The sequence below is a fragment of the Callospermophilus lateralis genome, chromosome X, assembly GCF_048772815.1.
Source record: "Callospermophilus lateralis isolate mCalLat2 chromosome X, mCalLat2.hap1, whole genome shotgun sequence".
NCBI classification, from domain to species: Eukaryota; Metazoa; Chordata; class Mammalia; order Rodentia; family Sciuridae; genus Callospermophilus; species Callospermophilus lateralis.
In genome coordinates, this window is record NC_135325.1 from 6,303,948 (window position 1) to 6,318,643 (window position 14,696).

General features: G+C 42.1%; 1 protein-coding gene across 2 annotated transcripts in view; it reads left to right on the forward strand.

Annotated features, from left to right (window-relative positions):
* Positions 1-14,696, forward strand: part of Nhs (NHS actin remodeling regulator) — a 332,316-nt gene that overhangs the window by 164,247 nt on the left and 153,373 nt on the right. The gene's annotated exons all lie outside the window — the stretch shown is intronic.

Sequence of the window (14,696 nt, forward strand, 5' to 3'; positions counted from 1 at the left end):
AAGATTGTGGCAGAGGGAAGCAACTCACATGATGATCAGGAAGCAGAGAGAGAGACTCCACTCTCCAGATACAAAATATATATCCCAAAGCCAAGCCTCCAACGTCCCACCTCCTCCAGCCACACCCTGCCCACCTTCAGTTACCACTCAGCTAATCCCAGCAAGGGATTAATTCACTGATTGGGTTAAGGTTCTCACAACCTGGTCATTTCTCCTCTGAGCCTTCTTGCATTGTCTCACACGTGAGCTTTTGGGGGACATCTCACATTCAAACCATAATATACACACATGCCACATGTACATGTTTCCATACACATCGGTGCATGTGTGTACCTACAAATGCATACATGTACCCTCATGTTCATGCTCACACATATACACTTGTATTCACTTCTGTACATACTTGCATTTATCTCACATGTGCAAACAACTTCAGAGGACTCACAGGAGCCCATCCTGGGGGTTCTGTGGCTTACAGAATAAAAACCAGACAGCAGAGAGAAGAAAGGAAAAGGATGAGAACAAGCCCTTGGGGAAACATTTCCTCCCCCACTTTTAAGGTGAACATTGAATCAGGATACCACCATGCTCTGCTCTACATAATGATTCCTGAAGTCCAATTTTGTACATCATACTTGTCCCATTTTTTTCAAAAACAGGGTTGACACATGTCTGCTTAAATTAATTCGCTCATCTCTATTGATGCGTTTGGGGGAAATAAGTTTTCCTACTAAAACCAGGGGAGACAGTGGTGAGTATAGAGGATGGAAAAAAGGGAGGGAGAGAGCTATTTAAAAAGGTTTCAAGATGTACAGACCTCTCATTAAAAACAACAAAAAAGGCCAGGCTGTGCATTAGCATCAGAAAAGCAATCCACTCCAGTGATGGCCAGGGCCAGTCACTTTACAGGGCTAGTTCCTTTAGTGGCTGTGAATGACAGGCTCTTTTGGAAAATGTGGAAGCCAACAGCACTGTCCTTGCCTTGCTGCCTGAGCAGCTGAGATTTTTCCTTTAAGTCCTATTTGGTTCTGGCCACCCATTGTTTCCAGGTCTCAGCATCAGCAAAAATGTGGGCTTCATCCTACTGGATAAGAAAGGAAGACAAGCTGTTGGCCACCCCGCCCCATCAGTTTAGGGCTTCCCTCCTGTTTATGTTTAGAGGTTTTCAGCTGACATGAGTGTCAGCTTCCATCCCAGCACTCTGTGGCGTTACAGGCAGCTTTACACAGTGGTGAGTGTGAGAATGTGAACAACAGAAAAGCTTGGTTCATGTTTGGCAGAAGCAGGAGGGGGCAGGGTGGCAGCTGCTGCCACAGTCCCTTACAGAAATGGTCACCGTTTATTCTCCAGGAAGAAGCTTGGGATGATTTTCTCAGAGGTAGAAGGACAGCACAGCTGAAATCAGTACCGGAGAAAACAACTGGGTGAAGGAGGACCAGGGAGTGGTAAGAAGGATCTGGAAAGAGCGATTTTACAAAGCCCTTATCCTCTGTGAAGAAACACGCATGTTTGAATCAAGCCACATTTTTAGCAGAAAGGAGGGGATTTGAACAGGCTTCTTGGGTTAGAAAGGAGTGTCTTTTAGAGACCATGAAGGATTGGGAAGAAAGATTGAATTCATTATTACAAATGGGGAACTCAAGTTCAAATGCAGGGCATTTGGACTGCTAACCATAGAGCTAGCTATGATTTTTCCTAAGAGGGTAAAAATAAACATTAAAAAAAAAACAGATAAGACATTGATTTCTCGATGCCCTCAAGCACCCAAAGACAACTATTTTCTCTAGCTGTCACATTATCTTGCATGTGCATGCACATGCGTGAGCGTGTGGGGACACACACACACACACACACACACACACACACACATCCTGTGGCTTTGCAAAACTGGCTGGTTTTGCAAGACAGAGAGGAATTCATTTCACAGAACAGTCTAAGCTTGTTATTGACCACACACTTAACCCTTCCTTTCTAAACATTTTAAACCGTCCTTGGATTTGGCCTTGGCTTTCAGAGACACGTCTTGGGGAGCCAAATGTTTTACTGTTTGGGTGCTGGTCAAGATTGCAGGGGGTTATGAGCTGGGCATGGGGTGCATGCCTATAATCCCAGCGACTCAGGAGGCTGAACTGGGAGGATGATAAGTTCAAGACCAGCCTCAGCAACTTAACAAGGCCCTAAGCAACTCAGGGAGACCCTGTCTCTAAATAAGGAATAAAAAGAACTGCAGATGTGATTCATGAGTTAAGTGTCCCTGGGTTCAATCCCCTGTTAAAGATAAGGCTGGCAGATATCCACCTTGCTTCTGGTGGCACCATGGTGTGGCAGCAGTGTGCAATCAAAAGCAGCATGTGGTCCAGGGCAACTGGATTTTTCTATCACTTAGCTGTGGGGTTGCCTTGGACACCCTACTAGCCTGGGGTTGAGCCACACTGGACTAGTCAGAAGGCATAGGAGTGGTCTGGTTGGATGCCCACTGGGCTATTCTCTGCTCCAGCCCCACTCAACCACTTGAATATCTGGAGCTTAGCAGGGAGAGGTCACCCAAGCCACCATCATCTGTCGCCTGGATTACTGTAACAGCCTACTCATGGTCTCTCTGATTCTGTCTTTGCCCACATCTAGTCCATTGTGCATACCTGTGCTTTTCAAAGAGGTCAAATTATGTCTGTCCTCTGTTCAAAGCCATTTGAAGGTCACTTCTCTTACTCAGGGTAAAAGCTAAAACCCTGATTTGGAGCAGTGTACAAGGCCCTGCATGGCCTGGCCCCAGAATCTCTCTTAGCCCTTTCCACCTCACTTTTTCTGTTCCAGCTACACTGGCCTCTTGGCTACCCCTAGAACACACCAAGCACAGCTGTCTGGATTCTTATTCTTGTCCTTCCTCTGCCTGGAACTCTTTTACCAGATATGCACATGGCTCCCTCTCTCATCTCCTTCAAGATTCACCTTTGCAGCAAAAACTTTGCTAACCACCCAGTTTAAAATTGCCATCTTCTACATTCTCTGAACCCTGCTTTCCTGCTTAAAATTTTCTGCATAGCATTTATCACCATCTACCAAACTATGTACTTTAGATAGTTTGTATATAAAGTATTCTACAGTATTTTGTTTATTATCTACATCCACGAGAATATAGGTTCTATAAGGACAAAGATTTTAATTTGTTTAACTCAACACTGTGCCTGTAGGGCCTAGACCAGTGGGTGCTTGGTGCACAGTAAGAGCTCAATAAATATTCCTATGAAGTGCAAATGGACTCAGACCATTTTCTGGATGACACCTGAATGTCGCTCAACTCCTCATGCTTTAGACGAGCCATAGAAGTCAAATTCTTTCTCAGTCTTGATGATTAGTGGGGGCAGGGTGGGTTTTCTCTGGATACCTTCCCCTTCCCCAGCAATCTGGATGTTGACTATTGCACCCAGGTATGGCCAGAGCCACCCTGTCAGCTCTTTTTCCCATGTACACACCACTTGGAAAAAAGATAATGGCCTGTTTCCATGGTTTCTGTTAGAACTCCTTGGTCTAATGATGCCTGAATTTGCAGATGCACAAGTGCAAGTCATCAAACATGGTAGGATGACCTCTCAGTGTGCCTCCCTGATATGCCCCTGTCTAGCCCTTCCTGTATTCTCCATCCTCTGCCTTGTCTGCACCCCTCCACAGATGTTCCCTGCAGTAGGCAGGACCTGACACATTGCAGCTCGGGGAGGAGGAGACCCTTATAATCACTGCAGTCATTCAATGCAGGATGCTCCAAGCAGCTGCCAGCACAGATCATATGATGTTTCTTGTTATAGTATTTAGATACTATTTACAGAATATCTGCTATGTGCCAGATGTTTTACACATATCTCCAATCTTTACAAGGATTCTGCCAGGGAAGAATTATTATTTTTTTAAAAGAGGAAACTGAGGCTCAGAGAGGTTACATAGCTGGTCCAGGGCCAAAGTCAGTAATGGAACTGGTTTTTACCAAGTTCTGGCCTTACAGACCATGAACTGTACCACCTCCATGGACCCTTTGTATAGAAATACATGTTTTTCACTGCACAAGTTCAAAGGCATTGTGAATGGTGCCCGTGTACTATCTGATGGTTATAGTATTTGCTTTAGGGAGACCAATTTTGTCAGTTAGGAATGAATTCCACTGCAAGAAATAGAAAACCTGAATTCTCCAGGGGGGAGGCATTCAACAAAATGTGGTTTTAGTTTTCTCATAGAGTCAAATATCTGGGAGTAGATGGCTACAGGGATTGGTTTTGCAGCTCAGTAGCTGAGTTTAGTGTGTCAGAAATTCTCTTGGGCTTTACTCATGGTTGCAAGGTGGTTGCAAATACAGAATCTCAGGCCCCAACTTAGACCTACTACTGTATTAGAATCTGCATCATCACCCAATCCCCAGGTGATCTGGGTGCACATTAGTGTTTGAGAAACATTACTTCCAGAACATAAATTGAGAGTACAGGACTTCCTCCATGACTTTCACCAAAATTCTCCCATTCTCAACTTTCAGGTGACCAACTCCTTCTGATTTTCTCAGGATCCAGAGTTATCACTGACAGTCCCATTTCTTGGGAACCCTCCCTTCAGTCCTGAGCAGACCACACAATTAGCTCATATCTGTTGGGTCTTACCCTAACCCCAAACAAAGGCAGAGCCTGTAACCCAAAGGCAGGAAACCCAGAAAACTTCCTTTGAGGTGTTAGGAAGTTAGAAAGAAGGTCTTTCCTTTGGGGTATGGGATTGAACAAGGCCTGAACCAGGACTCACCAGAATAAGGATATGGAAGGCCCACCCTCCTTGTGGGAGGTGTGGAAATCTAGCAAGGAGATGGTTAAGAGCTATGTGGGCTTTTCATCCAGGTGGTTCTGAGGTATCATTACTGGACTTAATAATATACTTACAGCCAACATGAATGGGCTTTGGATTAAGAACCTGGTAACAAAGCAGATTAACTCTTTCCTCACTTCTTTTTTTTACTCCTTCATGTTGCTTTATTCTTTCTGCCAAGAAAATAGAAGATAAATGCCCAAATCCCACACAGGAAGCACTTGTCATAAGTAGCACTGATGACTCAGAGTTATGTTTTAGTCCTGCCAGCCAAAAGCAACAGGAATGAGCTGGAGTGATCTGATTTATTAGTGAAAACAACAACAAGAAGAAACTTTTTCTGAACTCTAACCTCCTCCCAGGCCTCCCCCTGCTGCCTCCAAGCCTTCTTTTATTCTTCTTGATGTCCTGGGCATCTCATGTGGCTACCCAAGAAACCCTGTTTGGAGGGGCTGGGAGATAACTAATTTCATAGCCTCATGCTTCAGTAACAAATATTTGCTATGGGCCCACTGGAATGGAAAAAAGAAGACAGAGCCTGACCGCTAAGCCTGGGTGCCTGGGAGTCTCTTGGCAAGTAACATAGTACAATATACTAGGAGATCCCAGGAACAAGAAATGCAAGAGCAGCTGCGGCAAATTCCTTAAGAACTTTAATTTGGACCTTTAGTTTGGCCATTTTGGTTGTGTGTCTGGTGGCTCAGGGGAGTTTTGGGGAACTCACCCACACAGTTAAGGAGAGTCAGTCCTCCCCTCAGGGCTTTAAATCAGCTCTCTACAGCCCAGTGTTTCCCTATTGGTCTCTTTAACCACTGCACCATTGTATGAAAAATGTTTTGGATTCAGGGAAATGGTTCATCTAGAATCTTTGCTATAGAATTTTCTGGGCTGCTTCAGACCCTTCTGTCATCCATAAGGAAAGCCGTGGGACATCAGGGTGTAATTCCTCATCCCAAGCTTTTGTTATTAAGTTTATCCAGTGCCTTTCCTCAGAATACTATGCACAGACCTGTTAGGTATTCCATATTCCCGTGCACAGGCTATAGATATAGAGGGACACAGGTCATGAGGATGGGCAGAAAGGTATGACAAGGTGAAAGGAAGATAATATCATGGGCCCATTTACCTACAATAAATAAAAAATGGTGGCAACTGCCCCATCTCAACCCTGAACTGTGGCAGCCATATTTAAGGCAACTCTTTCAACAGCTGCAGGTCTGTGACTTTAAATAAATAAAAACATATTGTACAGAACAAGGAACAGCAGCATAATTGGTCCAACAAGGCTATTCTAGCAGGAGCCATTGCTCACTGATCCATGGATGTTGAGATGTGCATCTGCCTGTGGTCTAAACTAAATGATTCTTCATTGTATTTATATCCAAAACTTTGCAGCCCAGCTGAAAGATCAATGTTTACATTTGTGGGACTGTAAGGAATGGCTCTTTTCTAAGGAACAGTGGCCATGTTTACAACTGCAGTGACTGTTAATCTTCTAGTCAGAAGACTCTTCCTCTCAGGGAGCTCATCATGTTGATGCTAACAGGGGGAGCCTACAAGAGCTGTTCAGGAAGCAGAAGGAGTTTAACAGTAAATTATATATTTTGTAAACTTTGGTTTGGATACATTTCACATTCAGTAGTTAATGCGTTCCCTCACTGGACTGCATGAGTTTTCCTTCTTGGCTACCCAAAACAGGACTTCTCATATTGGAGCATGGAATTGCCTAGAAAACTTGGCAATATCCAGATTGCTGCACTCCATCCTCAGAGATTAAAATTCAATAGATATGTAAGGGGGCCCAAGAACTGGCATTTCTGACCAGCTCACAAATGATACTGATGCTGCTGTTCTGGAGGCCACACTTTGAGTAGCAGTGACCCAAAATAGATTTCAAGTGCTATTACCCTCACTAGCACAGGTTGAATATGTATGTCAGAATAAGAGGAACAGTGTGATTCCTATTTTTCATTTTGAGCCTAGCTCTTAATTTCCACTCCCCAATCCTGTTTATGGGGATGAAGATTTTATCTTAGAGTGTGAAGCTGGAATTCTAGGTGCTAAGGGAGTAGCCTGGCTATCCTCATACTACCCCCTCCACCCATCCCCAGGGGACTTGGAGAACTGGGAGTTCCTGCTGGCACTGCAGTAGCAGGCAGTTTGCATCTGGAGTTACAGCCTTCAAAGGTCTCCAGAGGAACAGGAACAAACCAGAGGAGAAAATTACATTTGAAATAATTTATTTTCACATGCAGGGGAGAAATCACATTTGATCTTCTTTCATGTAAAGAAAACAAAGATTAGATTTTAAAAAATGTGTTGCTGGCAAGAGAGAAGAGCAGACAGGTTTGGATAAAATACACTTCTGTTGAACCTGGCCTTCAATCCCAGACTGTATTTAAAGGGAATTTGAGTTAGCCTATAGAGCAGAATCAAATTCGGATTTTATTTTCAGTTTTTTCTTTCTTTAGAAATACTTCCTACATTCAGATTGGGAGTGACAGAAACATCTGGATTGCAGGATAGTTTGTTCCTAGAATTTTCTGTCTTCTCTGTAGCAAGCTGATTTAAAAGTTTTATCTCAGGAAACTTGGAATGAAACTACCATTTGACCCCATTATCCCACTCCTTGTCATATACCCAAAAGACTTAAAATCAGCATACTATAGTGACGTGGCCACATCAATGTTCATAGCGGCACAATTCACAATAGCTAAGCTATGGAACTAACCTAGATGCCCTTCAACAGATGAATGGGCAAAGAAAATGTGGTACATATACACACTGGAATATTACTCAGCCATAAATAAGAATGGAATCATGGAATTTGCTGGTAAATGGATGGAACTGGAGACTATCGTGCTAAGTGAAAGAAGCCAATCCCAAAACCCTAAAGGTCAATTTTTTTCTCTGATATGCTGACTCACAATAGGCAGGGGGAAGGGAGGAGTAGAGGTTCTCCAGATTGGAGGGGGGGGTTGGGGTAAGGGAGGCAGGGATAGGAATGGGAAAAACAGCTAGAATAAATTGGACATAACTTTTCTATGTTCACATACAAATACACAACCAGTGTAACTCCACATCATGTACAGCTACAAGAATAGGCAGTTATACTCCATGTATGTATGATATGTCAAAATACATTCTACTGTCATGTATAACTAAAAAGAACAAATTTTTTTAAAAAAATTAAAAAATAAATTTTACCTGAGGCAAGAGAATATTTTTGTCTTGGGATTTATGACCAAAACCTGAAGGACCAGGGGCTTGGGGAAGACAATGAGGGGAGGTTGGAGTAAGAAGCCTACACACAGAGTAAAGACCAAATCTTAACTCTGGGGCTCTCTCCTTCCTCTCTTGTCTGAGAAAGGAAGGAGGATTCTCACAAGCAGCCCTAATAGAGCCTTAGAGGGAGAAAAAACAATGAAGATCCCTCTTTCCTGCATTCCCAGTTCTTGGCTCCTCAAATCAGTGGATAGAGTAATTTTGAGGTCTGTCACCACACACACACACACACACACACACACACACACACACACACACATTCTGTACCTTTCCAAGGCACTAGCTTGGCTTGGCAGATCTGCTGGATTTGAGCTTGGAGAGCTGACCACTGCTTGGTAGCTACTTTTAGAAAGTGAAAAAAAAAAAAATGACCCAGACACTTGGGCAAAAGTTGTAGTGAGAAATAAGAGTCACTAAAGCAGCAGAGGAAGATATCCTTTCCCTGGGAACAGAAAACATGATGTTAATCTCCCAAAATAGGACAATAAAACATTGAAAGATCTTAAAGGGTTGTAAGAGGGAAGATTGGGGAATTGGGGCATATTTATGTAATCTTGGAAGATGATATGAAGGATCTAAATGTGTATCTTGGTCAAGAATAAACTCCCTATTCAGATGAACCAGGGTTTGAGGTTTCTGGTTTTCATCCTCCCTAATATTTTCTCAACCTTTTCCTTAGTGCATATGTATGTGTGCACAGTATAGAAAACACCTATGCTACTGCCCTAAATTGTAAATTATATAAAAGGATTGTGAATGACTACTTTGATTTTGTTTCCACAGAAGCAAATCCTAAAATACGGGCTTGGGTAGTTTGAGAGAGGTGAAGGAAACACTGGTAGAGATGGGGGAAGGAAGATAGAAAAGGTAATAGAGGGCTGGGGATGTGGCTCAAGCGGTAGCTCGCTCACCTGGCGTGCAGCCTGGGTTCGATCCTCAGCACCACATACAAACAAAGATGTTGTGTCCGCCGAAAACTAAAAAATAAATATTAAAATTCTCTCTCTCTCTCTCACTCTTTAAAAAAAGGTAATAGAGCCAAGAAATAATCATTTTTAGGTGAATTATCACTGTGAGCAACTGAAGCTGAATCCTAGGGAAGAGTCTGAGAGACCGTGTATAAAGCACTCAGAGTGATCTCACTTGTGGGGTGAGAGAGCTGGGGCATTTATACTCCAACTCCCAAGGGTTGTTTATTGAGAGATGCTGTTGGGGTTGCTAATGCCAGAGCATTTCTGACTAAACCTTTGTTTAGGCAGAATGGTCTTCCCCAGTTATGGGATGAAAGCCAGGTACAAAGATACAGTTAGTGGACTTTGGAAGTTGGGTGCTATGAACTGAAGTGAGAGGTATATGGGCTATTGAGAGGGCACCAATGGAGGCTGCTATGAACACATAGGAGTGTGTATGTAGATCATTAGAGATGGAGACTTTCTCACAGTTATGCCTTCTCTAAATATTTTAGCACTTTAATAAAATATGACGGAATATTTGGAATGGTAAAGAATTTTTAAAGAAAAAGAGCTATACAAAACCCGGAGGATAAAGGTGTCGGGTCCATGGTATATGAATTTGTCAAAACTAATCATGCTGTACATCTAATATCTGTGCATTTTACTGAATGCAAATTATCTAAATTTTAAAAGGAAGCAGGTCTGAAATTCCAGATTTTAGTACTTTTCTGTAGAATCCTAAATTCCTGCATATTTGGGATGTACTTGGCCAAATCCCTAAAATTCTGCCTGGGCTATGGACCAACAATTGAAATTTTGTCTCTAGAACTTAGGCCAGAAAATGTTGACATGAGGCATTGGTAAGTCAATCCAGTGTGGTTTGGATAGAGAATCCCCAGAAAAAAAAAAAAAAAAAAAAAAAAAGCAGGTTCCTTTAGCTGCTTCTGGTTTGTGCTCATTCTACCTCTACTATGTGACTATGGCCTGCATTTTGTAAGGGAAATGGCTAGGGATAGGACAAACATCTGCAATGCAGAAGAAACTGACAGAGAAAGAGTTTGATCTTATGAACTTGACCTCTTTGGTTAAGCCAGGCAAGTCCACCTGCCACATCTGAATAAGGAAATGAGGACAAGATGATATGTTAGGACTGGCATTCAGTCAAAATCAACCTTAATGCCTGGCTTGTGGTGGGCATTTCATAAATACACAATGGGCTGACCAGATTGCCCCCAGCTCACTGATGTCTCAGCTGAGAACAAAAAGGTTGATGGAGAAAAAGCACAAAGTGGAGAACATTGGTCCCTTCTGTTCTTTCTTGAAGAATCCAAATCTGGAGTAAATGAGGTGGGCCTTCCCAGCAGAAGGGCTTTTTAATGACTATCAATTAACTGACTTGATGCTGGTGGGGGAGAGTGCCAGAAGCTAAAGAATATAAATGTCATGGAAAAGAAAAATCTTCAGTGTTATTGCAATGCTGTTTAGATTTGGGAAGGTTTTTTCAGGAACTTCTTATCATAACCACAAAATCTTCACAGGGTTGATCAGTCACACAAGAAGATTTGTCATTCTCTGGGATTGGGGTGTGATGAGAGGCTGAATTGGAAGCCAAGAAGAAAGGACTGTGTTTGGTTTCTGTGGGTGGCAAGTGTGTTTGATGGTGATGAAGGATGAAAGCAGGAGAAGAAAGGTACACAAGGGAAGATGGTGGTGTTAGATGTGAGTCACATTTTCAGAATAGTGGTATGCTTATTCTACAAATTTTGGCATGGATGTGTGTTTTTCCAACATGTTTTGTTCTTCCAGACTCTGACTGTGTTCCTGACCCTAAAGTAACCTAGGTACATTACTCAATGCTATCTGGCCATTTAGATACACACCCATACCCATGCATCTTATTCATGAAGAAATGTAAATAATAAGAAAACTCAGAGAAGTACAATAACATCACAGATTTGTAATAAGTAGAATTTTAGAAGTAGACAGAGCCCTAAAAAATAATAGTGCAATTTCCTGCTAAAGTTGTCAAGTGGAGGCTTTTATGTGGTCTGACCTCTTATCCACCTTCCCAGATTTCCCATGACAAGGCACTTGTGACATTTAGGGTCAGATAATTCTTTGTTACAGGGACTGTCCTGTGCATTGTAGGATATTTAGCAGTGTCTAAACTCTACCCACTAGATGCCAGTCACACCGTGCTCTAGTTGTGACAATTAGAAATGTTCCCAGACATTGCCAAGTATCTCTTAGGAGCAAGTCACCTCTGACTGAGAGACTTGTGGGGCCTACAATGCAGCACTTTCTATACTGACCTATGCAATTTGAGGGTTTCCAATGGTGATCCTTTATGTCTTCAGAATTATATACAAATATTTAAATATGTGGGATGTGCACAGTACAATTGGTAATGTTCAAACAATCTATCCAGGATACTTTTCTTCCCAGAACATTCCTTTCTCTAATAGCTCGAAATCAGAGGTTTCTTTTTCAGCACATGTTAAGATGTAGTGTGTGAAATTGCCTTTTTCATGGCCCGAATGGTCAACTATTAGCAATCTCATTAGGTTTAACCTAAACAGACAGACTTTAATAAGAGGTCTGTCCTGAAGCACCTTCCAACACTCCCCAAATTCTTGAATGTAGGAATGTTTATTTAGGCTCATGACTCTTCTCAGTCACATTTCTAAGGTGAGTCCAATGTTTTCCACACAGAGCTTCACACCACAAGCTAACCACATTGCAAAATTCACCTTAAGATTTCTTTCTCATCCTGTGGTAAATTAAATGTGACCATGAATTCTTTGCAGAAACTCCCATTAAGAGGAGGAGTTTATTTCTCCACCTCACTGAATCTGGCTGATCTTGTGACTTGCTTTGAGCAACAGAAGGTGGCAGAAGTAGTGTTGTTCAAGTTCCAAGGCCTAGACCTTTAAGAGGCCTTACAGAATCTTCCTTAGCCCTCTTGGCCACTATTTTGAGACTTTGTTACTGTAAGGAAGCTGGTGTAGCTTATGGAAGGATGACTAGTCATGTGGAGGAGAGATAAGGCTAACACTAACAGTCAGCACCACCAATAGGCCTTCTTGGTCTCAACTCTGTAGCTAAATCTAATCATATGGACAAGCCAGCAGTGGAGCCACCCAGAAAATCCAAATCTGAGAATGAATAAGTCATTTTCTAAAGTCAATGTATTTGGGGGATGATTTGTTATATAGCAGTAGATAACTGATACATACCTGATAGAATTTTTACAGTTTTTCAACAATTTAATGGAATGTGACTTCAAATAAAGAATAGTGAAGCCATGTTTCCTGCTGAACTGCTGGATGGTGGGCTAGCATCCTCACTAGCTAGACTTGTCTTGGGCACTGTTCAATCACAGTCGTCAGGAAACTGCTATACATTGGAGACCATTGAAAAGGGTAAAAATCTTGATTTTATAAAAAATATGTTTTAGTTGTAGTTGGACACAATACCTTTATTTATTTATTTTTATGTGGTGCTGAGGATTGAACCCAGGGCCTCACACATGCGAGGCAAGTGCTCTACCACTGAGCCACAGTCCCAGCCTGGTAAAAATCTTGATTTAAAGCTACAAAGGCCAAATTGGCTGCTCTACATAATAATTACCTATATAGCGTCCACATGTAGTAAGTGCCTCAACTGTTCTCCTTAGATATATATATGACAAATAAATATCACCCATATAAATCCATTGCATACTTAGTTTAGCCATGGCACAATCCTAAGTATAATTATGTGATTGAAAATAACTTAAGCCTACATTTCCTATGATCGTGGTTTGAAAGGGGATATTTCAAATCAAGAATCTCCTCACAAATAGTGGGCATTAATTGACTTTCTTAGTGCTTTCATTGAACATCTCTTTTGATCTACAGAAGATGCCTTAGGAAGCCCTTTTTTATTGTGTAAGGAAAACTTCAGTTAACATTCTTACTACAGTTAGAACTCACGATTCTTTGTGAGTTTCTTTAATGTTTATTTCTTTAATGTTTCACACACCAGCCATTTTTAGACTTTGCCTACATGGGAAGAGAAATTCTGTCTCTTTGCTCATGGCATTCCTAGCACATAGCTCAGGGTTTGGTTCCTGGTTGGTCTTTAATAAATATGTTGATGAATGGATGAATGAGTAAATGAATGAACTGTTGAAGCTGAGAACTGAAAGAGACCTTAGAATTTATTGTCTTCCATCTCCTGATGAGTGAGGATACTGGGATTTAGAGAGGATTAGAATTTGTTGTTTTTTTTTTATTTAGGAATTTTTTCCTTTAAAAAGCCCCTTGATTATCTGATGTGTCACAGCTTGTGATTATGGGAGAGAAAACATCAAGGATTTCTTCTTGGGCTCCATGGGACAGACCATGAACATCCCTAACATTGTTTGGCCTCATGCCATTGAGGGCAGGATTGTACCCACCCCACTTGACCCTGTAACTCATTGAGGGACTGCCAAACCCACCTGGGCACCAAGTACATACCAGATGTACCTCTCAAAGGTACATTATTATTAGCATTTATTCGCCTGTCAAACCGAGCCCTCTTCTGTGCTCTAGAATGTGAAAGCAAAACGGCCTTTTCCCATATGAAGCTAATAATAGTTCTCATCTTGATTCTACTTAACACGGAGCTGAAGATTTGGCCTCCAGGGTGAAGCTCTTAGTTAATTCATTTATTTAAAAAATAATTACAGAAACTATAGAAGATACATCCCAAATGGGGCCAAAAATGGTCTGATCCTGTGTTTCTCAGAAACCAGTTATGTGCTGGGAGCTTGGAAGAAGGAGAATGTGGTAACTGTGTTTGAAGCCTTGGGCAGTAGGGTGAAGCTAGACTGGAATTACTCTGCAGTCACTCTGGCTAGGCGGAGCTATACCCATCCCCCTGCTACCCGCTCACTTCATTTTCTGTGATGACCTAAATGAGAAAGACAGTTGGTTTCCTTCCCCCTCAGCTCAGTCCCCCATGCAGACAGACAGGCTGTATCCCTGGCAGACTGCACTGGGGTTATGTGCTGTCTCATCCACTTGAGAATGATCTATAGCTTCGAAGGAAAAAATAAATAAACAAGCAAAGTCAACCCCTGCCCTTTGTCTAGGAGGAAATGGATGGCTTCCACCTCTCCTCCACAAGTTGCCTATATGCCTGAGCCCTGGGGAAAGAACAGCCAGTGAAGAAAAGAGGCTGTTTTTAGTGGTGTGTGTGTGTGTGAGAGAGAGAGAGAGGGAGAGAGTGTGTGTGTGTGTGTCTGTGTGTAGGGGGGGAGAAGAAAAAGGAGGAGGGGTGAGGGGGAGAAAGAGAAAAAAGACTGGGAGAAAGAAAGAGAGGGGAGGCAGGAGGGAAACAAAAGCAAGAATAAAGAAGAAAAGTGAGAGACTTGCTTAAAAGATGGCAGAGGAGTAATTTTGAATAGTGATTTCAATGGGCGTATAAGTGGTATCTTTTCTCTCTTTAATTTTCCTTCCTTCTCCTTCCAGATACAGATGTAAGGGCTTCTCTTCCCCAGTCCTCATGCCTAACTCTAAAATCTACTGGAAACGCTATAGCACAGACCTCAGGTCACCGATCCTCACAGGCAGTGAATTAGTTAAGTATTTTCCT